The 16,919-nt window shown below is 50.3% G+C and overlaps 1 protein-coding gene across 1 annotated transcript in view; it reads left to right on the forward strand.

The window, feature by feature from the left end:
* Positions 1-6,531: 6,531 nt before the first annotated feature.
* Positions 6,532-16,919, forward strand: part of klhdc3 (kelch domain containing 3) — a 113,547-nt gene continuing 103,159 nt past the window's right edge. The window contains exon 1 of the mRNA XM_070870685.1: positions 6,532-6,595. The gene's annotated coding sequence lies outside the window, so the exon portion shown is untranslated. The remainder of the gene's footprint in view (positions 6,596-16,919) is intronic.

Below are 16,919 nucleotides of genomic sequence, written 5' to 3' on the forward strand. Positions count from 1 at the left end.
TGGTTCTCTCTCCTCAGGCACTGTCCCCCTCTCCCTCAAATCTGCTGTCATCACCCCTCTCTAAAAAAAACCCTCGACCTCTCCATCCTTGCAAACTACCGTCCCATCTCCAACTCCCTTTCCTCTCCAAAGTCCTTGAATGTATTTCCTCCGAAATCCGTGACCATCTTTCCCACAATTCCATGTTTGTATCCCTCCAATCCGGTTGACTATTCCAACCCCCCCTGGCTGGCCTCCCATATTCTACCCTACGTAAACTAGAGGTGATCCAAAACTCAGCTGCCCGTGTCCTAACTCACACCGAGTCCCGCTCACCCATCACCCCTTGTGCTCGCTGCCCTGTGTCCTAACTCGTACCGAGTCCCGTTCACCCATCACCCCCTGTGCTCGCTGCCCCGTGTCCTAACTCGTACCGAGTCCCGTTCACCCATCACCCCCTGTGCTCACTGCCCCGTGTCCTAACTCGCACCGAGTCCCGTTCACCCATCACCCCCTGTGCTTGCTGCCCCATGTCCTAACTTCCACCACGTCCCGCTCACCCATCACCCCCTGTGCTCGCTGCCCCGTGTCCTAACTCGCACCAAGTCACACTCACCCATCACCCCCTGTGCTCACTGCCCTGTGTCCTAACTCGCACCAAGTCCCGCTCACCCATCACCCCCTGTGCTCACTGCCCTGTGTCCTAACTCGCACCAAGTCCCGCTCACCCATCATCCCTGTACTCGCTGACCTACATTGGCTTCAAGTTCAGCAACGCCTTGATTGCACAATTCTCATCCTTGATTTCAAATCACTCCATGGCCTCGCCCCTCCCTATCTCTGTAATCTCCTCCAGCCCCACACCCCCCCGAGATGTCTGCGCTCCTCTAATTCTGCCCCCTGAGCATCCCTGATTATAATCGCTCCACCATCGGTGGCCGTGCCTTCTTTTGCCTGGGCCTTAAGCTCTGGAACTCCCTCCTTAAACCTCTCCGTCTCTCTATCTCTCTTTTCTCCTTCAAGCTGCTCCTTAAAACCGATCTCTTTGACCAAGCTTTTGGTCACTTGCCCTAATTTCTACTCGTATGGCTCGGTGTCAAATTCTTATCGCATGATACTCCTGTGAAGCGCCTTGGGACGTTTCACTACGTTAAAGGCGCTATATAAATTCACGTTGATGTTGGCAGTGGAGTGGAACACAAAGGGAAGCGTTCCACACTTATCTTAGGGAGCTAGACCGGGTGAGCAACTGAATATCCGTTGCTAAAGTGCCGGCTTCGTAGCGCCCTCAGAGAGGCCTACCTGCAGAATGAATCGGAACAGAAAACATTCTCTGTATCTTACTCATCCCAAATAAACTTATATCGCAAAAAAACATCTCTCACACTTACCTCATTGCTTCTCTCACCATTACCGGGACAGCTCTGCATGCCATTCTCTGGCGGGGTCACTGCGGGTTCAGCGCTAACCATATTTTGAAACCGGGTCAATACCAGGGGCGACACTCCCGGGCAGTACTCCTCTGAGTCGCGGGGCAGTATCCCACCGAGTTTTCAGCCCCTTGAGCACAAATGCAAGGCAGTTATGATGAGAGGTGGTCTCAATGAAACATCATCATCATCATAGGCAGTCCCTCGAAATCGAGGAAGACTTGCTTCCACACTAAAAATGAGTTCTCAGGTGACTGAACAGTCCGATACGGGAATTACAGTCTCTGTCACAGGTGGGACAGACAGTGGTTGAGGGAAAGGGGAGGGTGGGACAGGTTTGCCGCACGCTCCTTCCGCTGCCTGCGCTTGGTTTCTGCACGCTCTCGGCGACGAGACTCGAGGTGCTCAGCGCCCTCCCGGATGCACTTCCTCCACTTAGGGCGGTCTTTGGCCAGGGACTCCCAGGTGTCGGTGGGGATGTTGCACTTTATCAGGGAGGCTTTGAGGGTGTCCTAGAAACGTTTCCTCTGCCCACCTGGGGCTCGCTTGCCGTGTAGGAGTTCCGAGTAGAGCGTTGGCTTTGGGAGTCTCGTGTCGGGCATGCGGACAATGTGGCCCGCCCAGCGGAGCTGGTCGAGTGTGGTCAGTGCTTCGATGCTGGGGATGTTAGCCTGATCGAGAACACTGACGTTGGTGCGTCTGTCCTCCCAGGGGATTTGCAGGATATTTCTCCAGCGCTTTGAGGTGTCTACTGTACATGGTCCATGTCTCTGAGTCATACAGGAGGGCGGGTATTACTACTGCCCTGTAGACCATGAGCTTGGTGCCAGATTTGAGGTCATGGTCTTCAAACACTCTCTTCCTCAGGCGACTGAAGGCTGCGCTGGCACACTGGAGGCAGTGTTGGACCTCGATGTCGATGTCTGCCCTTGCTGATCATAGGCTCTCGAGTATGGAAAGTGGTCCACATTGTCCAAGGCTGTGCCATGGATTTTGATGACTGGGGGGGGGGGGTCAGTGTTGTGTGGCGGGGTCAGGTTGGTGGAGGACCTTTGTCTTACGGATGTTTAGTGTAAGGCCCATGCTCTCGTATGCCTCGATGAAGATGTTGACGATGGCTTGGAGTTCGGCCTCTGAATGTGCGCAGACACAAGCATCGTCCGCGTACTGTAATTCGACGACAGAGGATAGGACGGTCTTGGATCTAGCCTGGAGGCGACGAATGTTGAACAGGTTCCCATTGGTTCTGTGGTTATATGGTTCTATGGTTATATAGGAGATCCAACAGCTGGCCGACAGCCATGATGTGCGAGGATTCTTCACCGCAGTTAAGTCCACCTACGGTCCAAGCACCCAAGGCCCTAACCCACTGCTGGCCAAGAATAGGGAGACACTCATTAAGGACACCGAGGCATTTTGGGGTCCGCTGGAGGGAGCACTTTGAAGATCTCCTTAATCGAGACTCTGCCTTTGACACGAGTGTTCTCGACTCCAACCCGCAGCATGCGACCCGCCACCACCTCAGCAAAACCCCAGCCCTGCACGAGGTAGAAAAGGCCATCCGCCAGCTCAAGAACAACAAGGCATCAGGAGCAGATGGAATCCTAGTCGAGGCACTAAAGTATGGTGGAGAGGCACTACTGGCACGAATGCATGGCCTCTTCTCTCGTTGAAACACAAAAGGTTCTGAAGGGAATTGACAGGACAGATGCTGAGAAGTTATTTCCCCTGGCTGGAATGTCTAGAACTGGGGGCATAGTCTCAGGACAAGGGGTCGGCCATTTAAGACCGAGATGAGGAGAAATTCCTTCACTCAGAGGGTGGTGAATCTTCGGAATTCTCTACTCCAAAGGGCTGTGGATGCTGAGTCACTGAATATATTCAAGGCTGAAATGGATAGATTTTTAGAGTCTAGGGGAAATCATCATCGTCGGCAGTCCCTCGGAATCGAGGAAGACTTGCTTCCACTCCCAAAGTGAGTTCTTTGATGGCTGAACAGTCCGATATGAGAGCCACAGACCCTGTTACAGGTGGGACTGACATTCGTCGAGGGAAGGGGTGGGTGGGGCTGGTTTGCCGCGCGCTCCTTCCGCTGCCTGCGCTTGGCCTCTTCATGCTCTTTGCGTTGAGACTCAAAGAGCTCAGCGCCCTCCCGGATGCACTTTCTCCACCTCGGGCGGTCTGCGGCCAGGGTCTCCCAGGTGTCAGTGGTGATGTCACACTTTACCAGGGAGGCTTTGAGGGTGTCCTTATAACGTTTCCGCTGTCCTCCTTTGGCTCGTTTACCATGAAGGAGTTGGTAAGGATCACGGCCTGCATGCCATCGTGAAGCAGGCGAAGGATGTTGACAAACCTTTGGGGACATCCGAAACGGAGGAGGACACTCCATAGACCCTCACGGTTGACAGTGTCAAAGGCCCTTGTAAGACCGAAAAAGGCCATGTATAAGGGCTGGCGCTGCTCCCTGCATTTTTCCTGCAAATGTCGCGCTGCAAAGATCATGTCCGTTGTGCCCCGTAGGGGACGAAATCCACATTGTGATTCCAGGACGAGCTCCTCGGCCACAGGGAGAAGACGGTTGAGGAGAACTCGAGCGACAATTTTCCCAGTGGCTGATAGCAGGGAGATTCCCCTGTAGTTGCCGCAGTCGGGCTTGTCCCCCGTTTTAAAAAATGGTCACAATCACTGCATCTCTGAGATCTCCCGGCATGCTCTCCTCCCTCCAGATGAGAGAGATGAGGTCATGTATCCACGCCAACAGCGCCTCTCCGCCATACTTTAGCGCCTCAGCAGGGATTCCATCCGCTCCAGTAGCCTTGTTATTTTTGAGGTGTTTTATGACTTTGTCTACCTCGTGCAACGTTGGGGTTTCACTGAGGTGGTGGCGGGTCACATGCTGCGGGATGGAGTCGAGAACACTCGCGTCAAAAGATCCTTCTGACCTTTTGGGTTTTAAGCAGAGAGATGTCAGAAAAGTTACCACAGGGATAACTGGCTTGTAGCGGCCAAGCGTTCATAGCGACGTCGCTTTTTGATCCTTCGATGTCGGCTCTTCCTATCATTGTGAAGCAGAATTCACCAAGCGTTGGATTGTTCACCCACTAATAGGGAATGTGAGCTGGGATTAGACCGTCGTGAGACAGGTTAGTTTTACCTACTGATGATGTGGGTTATGGGGAGCGGGTGGGTAAGTGGAGCTGAGTCCACGGCCAGATCAGCCGTGATCTTGTTGAGTGGCGGAGCAGGCTCGAGGGGCTAGATGGCCGACTGCTGTTCCTAATTCTTATGTTCTTCTTATGTTCAAGGGCAGAGTCTCGATTGAGGAGATCTTCAAAGTGCACCTTCCAGCGGGCCCTGACAGCCTCGGTGTCCTTGATGAGTGTTTCCCCGTTCTTGGCCAGCAGTGGGGTGGGGGGCCTTGGGAGTTTGGACCATAGGTATGGAGAGAAAGGAGGAAAGGGGTACTGAGGTGACTGATCAGCCATGATCTTATTGAATGGCGGTGCCAGGCTCGAAGGGCCGAATGGCCTACTCCTGCAGGTTAGATGCAGGAAGAATGTTCCCGATGTTGGGGAAGTCCAGAACCAGGGGAGACAGTCTAAGGATAAGGGGTAAACCGAGATGAGGAGAAACCTCTTCAGCCAGAGAGTGGTGAACCTGTGGAATTCTCTACCACAGGAAGTTGTTGAGGCCAATTCACTAAATATATTCAAAAAGGAGTTAGATGAAGTCCTTACTACTCGGGGGGATCAAGGGGTATGGTGAGAAAGCAGGAATGGGGTACTGAAGTACCGAAGTGGCATGTTCAGCCATGGACTCATTGAATGGCGGAGCGGGCTGGAGGGTCCGAATGGCCTGCTCCTGCACCTAGTGTCCATGTTGCTGCGGCCTTGAGGTGGGGAAATCGAGGGATTATGGAGGCGGGGTGGGAAAGTGGGGCTGAGGATCGACGAAGGCGACCAGCCAGGCCAGGATCTCATTGAATGGCGGAGCGGGCTGGAGGGTCCGAATGGCCTGCTCCTGCACCTAGTGTCCATGTTGCTGCGGCCTGGAGGTGGGGAAATCGATGGATTATGGAGGCGGGGCGGGAAAGTAGGGCTGAGGGTCGACGAAGGCGACCACCAGGCCAGGATCTCATTGAATGGCGGAGCGGGCTGGAGGGTCCGAATGGCCTGCTCCTGCACCTAGTGTCCATGTTGCTGCGGCCTGGAGGTGGGGAAATCGATGGATTATGGAGGCGGGGCGGGAAAGTGGGGCTGAGGGTCGACGAAGGCGACCACCAGGCCAGGCCAGGCCAGGATCTCATTGAATGGCGGAGCGGGCTGGAGGGGCCGAATGGACGACTGCTGCTCCCAATTGTGAGGGTGGTTAAGAGCGGGCAGAACGCTGGCTCGGCCTGAGCCGGAGAATTGTGGGCACCGCACGTTGGGGGCAGGGTGTGAGTGAGGGCCTTGGAGAGGGTGCAGGGGGGGGAGGTGTCCGAGAATGGTCCCAGGGCTGAGGGCCTTCAGTTGGGTGGACAGCTGGGGGGGGGGGAGCGGTTGCCTAGGAGATGTGATGGAGCCGTTGCCAATGCTGAGGGGCCTGGACAGAGTGGACGGACAGAAACTGTTGGCACTGGCCGCACGGTCCCGATGCCGATCACAGATGGACGCCGCTCGGTTCAACCTTGAGTTGCTGCCCAAATAAAAACCCGCTCAAAGCTCGCTTCGAGGCTCGCGGACTACAACTCCCAGGAGGCCCCAGGCGGCGCGGGAACTACAGATCCCAGCGTGCCCCCCCGCGGCCGCGCGCAGGCGCGTCGCGCCTTCAGGCCCGTCCGCCGGCGCGGGAACTACAACTCCCGTCAGGCCGCGCGCGTCGGCGGAGGCGCGCCGGGAGCGGGAGGAGGAGGAGTTTGGGGGGGGGGGTCCGCACCATTGCTCGCCGCTCCCCTGCCGTCGCAGTGGGCGAGGCCGGCGTCCGCCTCGCGGGCAACGGCGGGCCGGACTGTGCCACTGCCGCGGCGGGGGAAGCGGGCCGCTCTTTCACCCCGCGTCTCCTTTGAGCGGGCGTCTGTGGGTGGCGGCCAATCCGGGTGTTCGGGGGAAAAGGCGGGAGGCGCTGTGGGGGGTGGGGGGGGGAGAGAGCGGTGTCCGAGCGCGGCCGGACAGCCGAGCCCCGGGGCGGCGGCGGCGGCGTGTGAGGTAAGGCCGCGGCTCGGGGACACGGGGGCTGGGTGTCCGGGGCCCGGGCTCGGGCTGTGAGGCGGCGGAGTGTGAGCACCGGGAAACACCGGGGCCCGCAACTCCTCACCCCCCCGGGCGGCAATCCGGGTGTGACTGTGGGGGCACAATCCGGGTGTGACTGTGGGGCACAATCCGGGTGTGACTGTGGGGCACAATCCGGGTGTGACTGTGGGGCACAATCCGGGTGTGACTGTGGGGCACAATCCGGGTGTGACTGTGGGGCACAATCCGGGTGTGACTTTTCGGGGAGGTAACCAGGAGGGTTGATGAGGGCAGTGCGTACGATGTAGTGTACATGGACTTTAGCAAAGCTTTTGATAAGGTCCCACATGGCAGCTGGGTCACGAAGGTAAAAGCCCACGGGATCCAGGGCAAAGTGACAAGTTGGATCCAAAATTGGCTCAGAGGCAGGAAGCAAAGGGTAATGGTCGATGGGTGTTTTTGTGACTGGAAGGATGTTTCCAGTGGGTTCAGCAGGGCTCAGTTCTGGGTCCCTTGCTTTTTGTGGTATATATCAGTGACTTGCACTTAAATGTTGGGGGTATGATTAAGAAGTTTGCAGATGACACTAAAATAGGCCGTGTGGTTGATAATGAAGAAGAAAGCTGCGGACTGCAGGAAGATATCAATGTACTGGTCAGGTGGACAGAACAGTGGCAAATGGAATTCAATTCAGATAAGTGTGAGGTAATGCATTTGGGCAGTCAGAGGCAGCCCCATCATCACCATAAGCAGTCCCTCAAAGCGAGGATGACTTGCTTCCACGCCAAAAGGGGCTGAGTTCCCAGGTGTTTCAATGAAGGACCTAATATTCCAGATCCCGAACTACATCCTGAAGGGTGGAAGATGCCTGTGCGTGGATTTTTTTAACGTGGGGTGGCCGTTGTACACCAGCCCCCACATGGGCTTGACAGAGCGAGGTCTTGGTCCAGTGGAGACCAGCTCTGCTGCATGGATCTAGTGTGCACGTATATCGCAGTGTGTGCTGGCCCGTGCTGCCCCTAGCCCCGAACTCGCGCCTTTCCTGGGCCCCGATCACGTCCCTCTACAATCTCTCGCCGCTCCTTCGCCCCGACCTCGCCGCTCCTGCTGTACCTGCCCACGCTCCAATCACCGACCTGGACCTTGATGACGTCACTCTTCACTGCCGTCGCTCTCCTGCACCAGCTCACGCTGCTCTATGAGGTAGTACGCCTGCACACTGCTCCCGGGGCCGCTCAGCGTTCCTTTTATGACCCCGACCTGCCGCTGGTGTTCTCACGCGGGTCGGGGTCGCTACGCTGCTACCGAGGCCACTCGCTGCTCCTTTTATGGCCCCGACCAAGGCAAGGGAATACACAATAAATGGTATGACACTGAAAAGTGTAGAGGAACAAAGGGACCTTGGAGTGCAGGTCCACAAATCCCTGAAAGTAGTAGGCCAGGTAGATAAGGTGGTGAAGAAGGCATATGGAATACCTGCCTTTATTAGTCGAGGCATGGAAAAATACTTAGATATGCACTTAAAGTGCCGAAACCTAGAGGGCGACGGACCAAGAGCTGGGAAGTGGGATTAGGCTGGATCGCTCTTGGTCGGCCAGCGCGGACACGATGGACTGAAATGGCCTCCTTCCATGCTGTAAATTTCTATGATTCTAAGTGCCATTTGCAGAAGAGAGTTCTGAACTTTTTACACCCTTTGCATGTAGAAGTGTTTCCTAATTTCCGACATTACAACAGAGACTGCATTTCAAATGTACTTTATTGGCTGTAAAGCGCTTTGAGACGTCTGGTGGTCATGAAGGAGGAATTCATAGAATGCATACGGGATTGTTTCTGAGAACAGTATGTTACAGAACCTACAAGGGAGCAAGCTATCTTAGATCTGCTCCTGTGTAATGAGACAGGAATAATAAACGATCTCCGAGTAAAAGATCCTCTCGGAATGAGTGATCACAGTATGGTTGAATTTGTAATACAGATTGAGGTTGAGGAAGTAGTGTCTCAAACGAGCGTACTATGCTTAAACAAAGGAGACTACAGTGGGATGAGGGCAGAGTTGGCTAAAGTAGACTGGAAACACAGACTAAACGGTGGCACAATTGAGGAACAGTGGAGGACTTTTAAGGAGCTCTTTCATAGTGCTCAACAAAAATATATTCCAGTGAAAAAGAAGGGCGGTAAGAGAAGGGATAACTAGCCGTGGATAACCAAGGAAATAAAGGAGAGTATCAAATTAAAAACCAATGCGTATAAGGTGGCCAAGGTTAGTGGGAAAATAGAAGATTGGGAAAATTTTAAACAACAGCAAAGAATGACTAAGAAAGCAATAAAGAAAGGAAAGATAGATTACGAAGGTAAACTTGCGCAAAACATAAAAACAGATAGTAAAAGCTTTTACCGATATATAAAATGGAAAAGAGTGACTAATGTAAATGTTGATCCCTTAGAAGATGAGAAGGGGGATTTAATAATGGGAAATGTGGAAATGGCTGAGACCTTAAACAATTATTTTGCTTCGGTCTTCACAGTGGAAGACACAAAAACCATGCCAAAAATTGCTGGTCACAGGAATGTGGGAAGGGAGGACCTTGAGACAATCACTATCACTAGGGGGGTAGTGCTGGACAGGCTAATGGGACTCAAGGTAGCCATGTCCCCTGGTCCGGATGAAATGCATCCCAGGGTATTAAAAGAGATGGCGGAAGTTATAGCAGATGCATTCGTTATAATCTACCAAAATTCTCTGGACTCTGGGGAGGTACCAGCGGATTGGAAAGCAGCTAATGTAACGCCTCTGTTTAAAAAAAGGGGGCAGACAAAAGGCAGGTAACTATAGGCCGGTTAGTTTAACATCTGTAGTGGGGAAAATGCTTGAAACTATCATTAAGGAAGAAATAGCGAGACATCTAGATAGAAATAGTGCAATCAAGCAGACGCAATATGGATTCATGAAGGGGAAATCATGTTTAACTAATTTACTGGAATTCTTTGAGGATATAACGAGCATGGTGGATAGAGGTGTACCGATGGATGTGGTGTATTTAGATTTCCAAAAGGCATTCGATAAGGTGCCACACAAAAGGTTACTGCAGAAGATAAAGGTACGAGGAGTCAGAGGAAATGTATTAGCATGGATAGAGAATTGGCTGGCTAACAGAAAGCAGAGAGTCGGGATAAATGGGTCCTTTTCGGGTTGGAAATCGGTGGTTAGTGGTGTGCCACAGGGATCGGTGCTGGGACCACAACTGTTTACAGTATACATAGATGACCTGGAAGAGGGGACAGAGTGTAGTGTAACAAAATTTGCAGATGACACAAAGATTAGTGGGATAGCAGGTTGTGTAGAGGACACAGAGAGGCTGCAAAGAGATTTAGATAGGTTAAGTGAATGGGCTAAGGTTTGGCAGATGGAATACAATGTCGGAAAGTGTGAGGTCATCCACCTTGAAGGGGGGGGGGGGGGGGAAACAGTAAAAGGGAATATTATTTGAATGGGGAGAAATTACAACATGCTGTGGTGCAGAGGGACCTGGGGGTCCTTGTGCATGACCCAAAAAGTTAGTTTGCAGGTGCAGCAGGTAATCAGGAAGGCGAATGGAATGTTGGCCTTCATTGCGAGAGGGATGGAGTACAAAAGCAGGGAGGTCCTGCTGCAACTGTACAGGGTATAGGTGAGGCCGCACCTGGAGTACTGCGTGCAGTTTTGGTCACCTTACTTTAGGAAGGATATACTGGCTTTGTAGGAGGTACAGAGATGATTCACTAGGCTGATTTCGGAGATGAGGGGGTTACCTTATGATGATAGATTGAGTAGACTGGGTCTTTACTCGTTGGAGTTCAGAAGGATGAGGGGTGATCTTATAGAAACATTTAAAATAATGAAAGGGATAGACAAGATAGAGGCAGAGAGGTTGTTTCCACTGGTCGGGGAGACTAGAACTAGGGGGCACAGCCTCAAAATACGGGGGAGCCAATTTAAAACCGAGTTGAGAAGGAATTTCTTCTCCCAGAGGGTTGTGAATCTGTGGAATTCTCTGCCTAAGGAAGCAGTTGAGGCTAGCTCATTGAATGTATTCAAGTCACAGATAGATAGATTTTTAACCAATAAGGGAATTAAGGGTTACGGGGAGCGGGCGGGTAAGTGGAGCTGAGCCCACGGCCAGATCAGCCATGATCTTGTTGAATGGCGGAGTAGGCTCGAGGGGCTAGATGGCGTACTCCTGTTCCTAATTCTTATGAAAGGTGCTGTATAAATGCAAGTCTTTCTTTCTTAATTTCCCTACTGAAAGGCCGAATTTCGAGACTATGCCTCCTTGTCCTAGACTCCCAACCAGCAAAAATAGTTTCTCTCTCTATCTACCCTATCTGTTCCCCTTAATATACTGAGAACTTCAATCAGATCACCCCTTAACCTTCTAAATTGTAAGGAATACAACCCTAATGTGCGTAATTGCTCCTCCTACTTCACCCTTGAAGTCCAGGTATCATTCTGGTAAACCTACTCCCTCTGAGGCCAATATATTCTTCCAAGGTGTGGTACCCAGAACTGCTCACAGTGCTCCAGGTGTGGTCTAACCAGGGCTTTGTACAGCTGCAGCATAACTTCTACCCCCTTGTATTCTGGTACTCCAGATATAAAGGCCAGCATTCCATGAGCCTTTTTGATTATTGCAAGGGGAATGTAGTGCAAAAGCAGAGAAGTCCTGCTGCAACTGTACAGGGTATTGATGAGGTCACACCTGGAGTACTGCGTGCAGTTTTGGTCTCCGTATTTAAGGCAGGATATACTTGCATTGAAGGCTGTTCAGAGAAGGTTCACTAGGTTGATTTCGGAGATGAGGGGGTTGACTAATGAAGATAGGTTGAGTCGGTTGGGCCGACACCCATTTAAGTTCAGAAGAATGAGAGGTGATCTTATCGAAACATAAGATAATGAGGGGGTTCGACTAAACTAGAGGGCATAGTCTCAGAATAAGGGGCCGCCCATTTAAACTGAGATGAGGAGGAATTTCTTCTCAGAGGGTTGTAAATCTGTGGAGTTCTCTGCCCCAGAGAGCTGTGGAAACTGGGTCATTGTATATATTTAAGGTGGTGATAGACAGATTTTTGAGTGATAAGGGAATAAGGGGTTATGGGGAGTGGGCAGGGAAGTGGAGCTGAGCCCATGACCAGATCAGCCATGATCTTATTGAATGGCGGAGCAGGCTCGAGGGGCCAAATGGCCGACTCTTGCTCCTATTTCTTATGTTCTTATTTTCTGCACCTGCTCATGATATTCTAATGTTCTGTCCAAGTCTTTTTGGACCCCACTATTTTTAGCTTTCCACCATTTAGAAAGTGCCCTGTTCTATCCTTTTTAGGTCCAAAGCAGATGACCTCACATTTGCCTACATTGGGCAGAACTGTGGCAAATGGAATTCATTCACTTAACCTAGCAATATCCCGTTGTAATTTTATGCTTTCATCTACACTGCCTGCTATGCCGCCTATCTTTGTGTCATCGGCAAATTTTGATAAGTGGCTTTCTATCCCATCATCTAAGTCGTTAATACGGTGAATAGCTGAGGCCCCAACACTGATCCCTGCGGGACACCACTAGTCACATCCTGCTGACAGGAATACCCGGCCATTATCCCCACTACCTGTCTCCTGTCGCTCAGCCAATTTCATAACCCGGTCAATAATTTGCCCTCAATTCTGTGGGCTTCTACCATTGTTAACAGTCTCTTATGCGGGACTTTACCAAATGCTTTCTGGAGGTCCATATAAATAACATCCATAGACATTCCCCTGTCCACTACTTTAGTCACATCCTCAAAAAATACCATCAGGTTTGTCAGGCATGACCTGCCTTTCACAATCCATGCTGGCTCTGTCTGCTCAACTAAAAATGTTCAGTGTTCAGTCACCCTTTCCTTAATTATAGACTAGTAATTTCCCGACTGATGTTAGGCTAACCGCTCTATAATTCCCTGCTTTCCCCCTCTCACCATTCTTAAATAGCGGAGTGGCGTGTGCAAGTTTCCAATCTAAAGGGATGGCTCCTGAATCGAGAGAAGTTTGGTAGATTATAGTTGGGGCATCTGCAACGTGCTCACCTACTTCTGTTAAACCCTGGGATGGAAGCCATCTGGCCCTGGGGATTTGTCACTCTTTAGTGCCATTCATTACTAGTTATTTCACTTGCATTAGTTTTATTGAGTCCCAGACCTTGATTCAATATTAGTTTCCTTGGAATATCCGGCATGCTGTCCTTGTCCACTACTACAACAACAACAACTTGAACTTATATAGCGCCTTTAACGCTTCACAGGAGTATTATGAGACAAAGAATTTAACACCAAGCCACATAAAGAGAAATTAGGGCAGGTAACTAAAAGCTTGGTCAAAGAGGTCAGTTTTAAGGAGCGTCTTAAAAGAGGAACGAGAGGTAGAGAGACAGCGAGGTTTAGGGAGGGAGTTCCAGAGCTTGGGGCCCAGGCAACAGAAGGCACAGCTACCAATGGTGGCGCGATAATAATCAGAGATGCTCAAGAGTGCAGATATCTCGGGGAGGGGGGTGAGGGTGGAGGAGATTACAGAGATCGGGAGGGGTGAGGCCATGGAGGGATTTGAAAACCAGGATGAAAATTTTGAAATCGAGGCGTTGATTAACCGGGAGCCAGTGTAGATCAGCGAGCACAGGTGCAAGTTAGGACACGGGCAGTTGAGTTTTGGATGACCTCAAGTTTACGGAGGGTAGAACATGGGAGGCCAGCCAGGAGTGCGTTGGTGTAGTAAAGTCCACAGCTTTCAAAGGCAACCGATAACTTTAGATTAGCCCTTAAATCACCTTATCACAATCTCACTTTGACTGAACCTGGGACTGATAACCGAGTCCTTCCTGCTTTTTTTTAAACTCCTGAAATGCGTTGCGGAGCAGGGAGTCAATGAAATTTGCCCCTCCCCCTCCACTGGGGAAGACGGTGTCTGAGAAAGCCGTGCGAGAAACCCTAGAAAGAAGACTGCACATGTCCCGGCCAGAATGGAGATGATTGGGTAATTCCCCATCAGTCCCGCCTGGAGACAGCACTGCTGTAAGTGACTGGGATTGATGTTACGTGCATCATTTGTCTGTAACTATCCTCCACTCACTGCAACCTGCTGGAGAAATCACCCTGTCTTTATCAGCAGAGGTTGCTGTAGTTTTGGTCATCAGTTCTGCTTGCTGTAGTTCGTACAGACTCTGCTTAAATAGACTCTGACTGTTGTTCGTTGAGTAAATATACCGTTTGCTGGTTGCTAAGTAATAGACTGTTTGATTGCTGAGTAATAGACTCTGCTGCAAAAGCTTCTATAGACATGTGAAGAGAAAAAGATTAGTGAAGACAAACGTAGGTCCCTTGCAGTCAGAATCAGGTGAATTTATAATGGGGAACAAAAAAGTGGCAGACCAGTTGAACAAATACTTTGGTTCTGCCTTCACGAAGGAAAACACAAATAACCTTCCGGAAATACTAGGGGACCGAGGGTCTAGTGAGAAGGAGGAACTGAAGGATATCTTTATAAAGAGGGAAATTGTGTTAGGGAAATTGATGGGATTGAAGGCCGATAAATCTTCCGGGCCTGATAGTCTGCATCCCAGAGTACTTAAGGAAGTGGCCCTAGGAATAGTGGATGCATTGGTGATCATTTTCCAACAGTCTATCGACTCTGAATCAATTCCTATGGACTGGAGGGTAGCTAATGTAACACCACATTTTAAAAAAGGAGGGAGAGAGAAAACGGGTAATTATAGACCGGTTAGCCTGACATCAGTAGTGGGGAAAATGTTGGAATCAATTATTAAAGATGAAATAGCAGCGCCTTTGGAAAGCAGTGACAGGATCGGTCCAAGTCAGCATGGAGTTATGAAAGGGAAATCATGCTTGACAAATCTTCTAGAATTTTGTGAGGGTGTAACTAGTAGAGTGGACAAGGGAGAACCAGTGGATGTGGTGTATTTGGATTTTCAAAAGGCTTTTGACAAGGTCCCACACAAGAGATTGGTGCGCAAAATTAAAGTACACGGTATTAGGGGTAATGTATTGACGTGGATAGAGAACTGGTTGGCAGACAGGAAGCAGAGAGTCGGGATAAACGGGTTCTTTTCAGAATGGCAGGCAGTGATGAGTGGAGTGCCGCAGGGCTCAGTGCTGGGACCCCAGCTATTTACAATATACATCAATGATTTAGATGAAGGAATTGAGTGTAATATCTCCAAGTTTGCAGATGACACTTGGCTGGGTGGTGATGTGAGCTGTGAGGAGGATGCTAAGAGGCTGCAGGGTGACTTGGACAGGTTAGGTGAGTGGGAAAATGCATGGCAGATGCAGTATAATGTGGATAAGTGTGAGGTTATCCACATTGGTGGCAAAAGCACGAAGACAGAATATTACCTGAATGGCGGCAGATTAGGAAAAGGGGAGGTGCAGCGAGACCTGGGTGTCATGGTGCATTAGTCATTGAAAGTTGGCATGCAGGTACAGCAGGCGGTGAAGAAAACAAATGGTCTGTTGGCCTTCATAGCTAGAGGATTTGAGTATAAGAGTAGTTGTACAGGGCCTTAATGAGGCCTCACCTGGAATATTGTGTTCAGTTTTGGTCTCCTAATCTGAGGAAGGACATTCTTGCTATTGAGGGAGCGCAGCGAAGGTTCACCAGACTGATTCCCGGGGTGGCTGGACTGACATATGAGGAGAGAGTGGATTGACTGGATTGAAGTTTAAGAAGGATGAGAGGGGATCTCATAGAAACGTATAAAATTTTGATGGGACTGGACAGGTTAGATGCGGGAAGAATGTTCCCGATGTTGGGGAAGTCCAGAACCAGGGGACACAGTCTAAAGATAAGGGGTAAGCCATTTAGGACCGAGATGAGGAGAAACTTCTTCACTCGGAGAGTTGTTAACCTGTGGAATTCTCCACCGCAGAAAGTTGATGCCAGTTCGTTAGACATATTCAAGAGGGAGTTAGATATGGCCCTTACGGCTAAAGGGATCAAGGGGTACGGAGAGAAAGCAGGAAAGGGGTACTGAGGGAATGATCAGCCATGATCTTATTGAATGGTGGTGCAGGCTCGAAGGGCCAAATGGCCTACTCCTGCACCTATTTTCTATGTTTCTATTAGACTGGTTGTTGATTGCTGAGTAACAGACTCTGGTTTTGAGGATGTCTCGGAGCGGCTGCAGGACATTTTGGAGGGGGAGGGTGAACAGCCAGTTGTCGTGGTGCATAAAGGTACCAACGATATAGGTAAAAAACGGGATGAGCTGAACTTGGGGAGCTAGGAGTTAAATTAAAAAGCAGGACCTCAAAGGTAGTCATTTCAGGATTGCTACCAGTGCCACGTGCTAGTTAGAGTAGGAATCGCAGGATAGCTCAGATGAATATGTGGCTTGAGCAGTGGTGCAGCAGGCAGGGATTCAAATTCCTGGGGCATTGGAATCGGTTCTCGGGGAGGTGGGACCAGTACAAACCGGACGGTCTGCACCTGGGCAGGACTGGAACCAATGTCCTCGGGGGAGTGTTTGCGAGAGCTGTTGGGAGGGGTTAAACTAATATGGCAGGGGGATGGGAGTCTATGCAGGGAGACAGAGGGAAGTAGAATGGGGGCAGAAGCAAAAGATAGAAAGAAGAAAAGTAAAAGTGGAGGGCAGAGAAGCCCAAGGCAAAAATCAAAAAGGGCCACTGTATCGCAAAATTCTAAAGGGACAAGGTGTGTTAGAAAGACAAGCCTGAAAGCTCTCTGCCTCAATGCGAGGAGTATTTGGAATAAGGTGGACGAATTAACTGCACAGGCAGCTATTAACGAATATGATATAATTGGGATTACGGAGACATGGCTCCAGGATGACCAAGGCTGGGAACTCAACACCCAGGGGTATTCAACATTCAGGAAGCTTAGACAGAAAGGAAAAGGAGGTGGGGTGGCGTTGCTGGTTAAAGAGGAAATTAACGCAATAGTAAGGAAGGACATTAGCTTGGATGATGTGGAATCGGTATGGGTGGAGCTACGGAATACCAAGGGGCAGAAAACACTAGTGGGAGTTGTGTACAGACCACCAAACAGTAGTAGTGATGTTGGGGACAGCATCAAATGAGAAACACCCCAAAACACTACGTAAAACATTAAAAAAAACGCCTCACATAAATACATTACAGAAATTAAAGTTGATAGAAATGTTTTGAAAAAAAAATTTGCCAATTAAAAAAAAAGTTTTAATTATGGTTTAAAATAAAATTACCTGAGTAGGCAGGTTTTTAACATAAATATGTATTTT

The sequence above is a fragment of the Pristiophorus japonicus genome, unplaced genomic scaffold (assembly GCF_044704955.1).
Source record: "Pristiophorus japonicus isolate sPriJap1 unplaced genomic scaffold, sPriJap1.hap1 HAP1_SCAFFOLD_160, whole genome shotgun sequence".
Classification (NCBI taxonomy): Eukaryota; Metazoa; Chordata; class Chondrichthyes; family Pristiophoridae; genus Pristiophorus; species Pristiophorus japonicus.